The sequence below is a fragment of the Prunus persica genome, chromosome G1, assembly GCF_000346465.2.
Source record: "Prunus persica cultivar Lovell chromosome G1, Prunus_persica_NCBIv2, whole genome shotgun sequence".
Taxonomy (NCBI): Eukaryota; Viridiplantae; Streptophyta; class Magnoliopsida; order Rosales; family Rosaceae; genus Prunus; species Prunus persica.
The window spans coordinates 39,026,893-39,029,278 of record NC_034009.1 but is presented as its reverse complement, the minus strand read 5'-3'; positions in this window follow the sequence as shown (position 1 = coordinate 39,029,278).

Here is a 2,386-nt window from a genome sequence, read left to right as displayed (position 1 = left end):
GACCTCTCTGTAACTATTTTTGGAGTTGAGTGACCAAAATGTAATTCCGAATATAGTTGAGGGACCATTTCTACAAATAACCCTTATTTATTTACTTTTTGTTATTTCGTTTTTATAAATATTTGGAAAAAAATTCCAAGTTTACCCATGGATTTAACGAAAAAATAGACAGACTTAACGGAAGGGACTAGTAATGCAACACCATACATAATTGGGGAACCTCTGCAGCTATTTTTGAACCAAAATGCACCTACGGGTATAGTTCAAGAACATTGCCACAATTACTCCTAAATTCTATAATCTATATCAAACCGAAGCTTGAGCGAAGTGAGTTTGAAGACCCTCTTGCTGGAGTGCTCTCAGACTGCAGAAAGTTTGTAGAACAAGTTGGAAATTGTGGTGTAAAAATCATGTTTACCGTGCCCTCTTGACTCTGCTCCAGCTTGGATTGGCACCTTATTAGCTGACGACGTGATGGGGGTCTCTAAGACCCGCTGGATTTGTTTTGATAATAGTTAGTCACCCATGAAAAAAAAAAGTGAGTCTGAAGACAAGTTCAAATGTCGCGAGAAGAAGCACAACCAACGGTAATGGTGGAGGTAATTAAGGTAGCTGACGATGAGTTGATGACATCAAACCACTTTAGATATTCAGGATTGGAGGTGGCAGGCACATCACCAGAGGCAACTACCGCAAGAATCGGGGTGAGCCCGATTGCATAGACTCTTTCGACGTCTTTTTGGGCGGAGGAGGAGCTGTAGAAGCCGTGGCCGTTACGGTTGGAGAGGAGGGAAGGGGATAGAAGGTTGTTGAGGTTTGTGTGGTAAGTTGCCTTTGTTGGGAAAACAGAACTTGGACAGGTAACGTGGCTGAGCAACCACGAATTGAGTGATTAGGTTAATGGAGGTAATTAGTAGAATAATTAGAGAAAGTAATGAATGAGAGCTAATTGATTAAAATTATATACATGATGTATATCAATTTGACTAATTGAATACGTTAAACAAGTAAATTACCAATGAAATAGTGAAAGGGCGGCTGTGGTTGAGTGGAGGGTGAGAAGAAGTGAGGACAAGGCCGGCAAGAATAATTTTTAAGGTTTCACCGCCCTTGTTGACCACACCCAAGTGCTTACGTTGTCGACGTGTGAACTTGGTCCAAAAGAAAACGGGGATTCTTTTTTGTTGGAAGAAAACGACTTTAGGAAGCTGGAGGTTCCATACATGCGGAAGGTGTTGATGGTTTTGTTAAAGAAAGTGAACAATTTATAAATGTAATTAAAATATTCGAATTTGCCAACAGGATTAACCCAATAAAAAATTACCATTAATTTGCATACGAGAGGTCTCAAGTTCGAATTTCTAAAGCATCATAGTTGTGTGTGTGTGAGAAATTCTCATTCCCTATAGTGTAGACTATCACTTGTACTAAAAAAATATATATATTAATTTATCGTGCTAATTTAATAGGAAAGACAGCCAATCAAAAACTGACCGGTTTAAACGCCAAATGTAAAGCATGGACAACAAATATCATTTTCAAGTATATAAGTTAATCATTCCAGGAAACTTCATGCATTTTTTGGAGGAGGATATACGGTCAACTGTCCTGATAATTGCTCAAGATGATGTTGATCTATGAGAAATTATAATATGTGGGGTCTCGTCTTTCTGTATATATAAATATTTTTAAACATATTTTGAATTCAACATAATCTTTAGTTAAGTAGACAAAGTAAACGATTTTGGGATAAAACTTTTAGTTGATCCAGGTTTAATGACTGAATACTCTTTTTTAGGAAGGCGATAAGGACAAAATGGTAGACTGTCCCTTTGAACCATCGTCAAGATTATATAGAAAAGTAGTAAGCTCAAACAGAAAATACTCAAATTTGAACATGCATGCACAAGTTAGAGACAGTTTAATTGAGTTTGGGTTCATAAATTGTCAACTTCATCATACTCTTATCGAGTTCTCGTTGAGGGTTCAAGCAAAACCAAGCTTAACCTAAACTCACTCGCATTTATATAAAATTTAATACCAACACTCAAATTCATGACCAAACACTAAACTTTGAAAATCCTAAAGTTATGTATTGAATAAAATGTTATCCATATCAATTAACGTTGAAAGAGATTTCAAGTTCAAATTTTCATTCTTCGCACATTTTTGTGGGCTATTCTGTTTCGCCTTAGTCCTACACTTTTCTGTGTGTAATGGGTTCATATCAATACTGGACCTTTTTCTCATTGAATTTGGGCTTTAGTAAGAAATCACAATTTGGGCAATTATTTTTCTTTAGTTTTGTAGCTTTTATAGCGAGGAGACAGTTCAGTAATGAGGCCTCATTAACCGATTGTTGGACAGAGTTGCTCTTGGACTGATC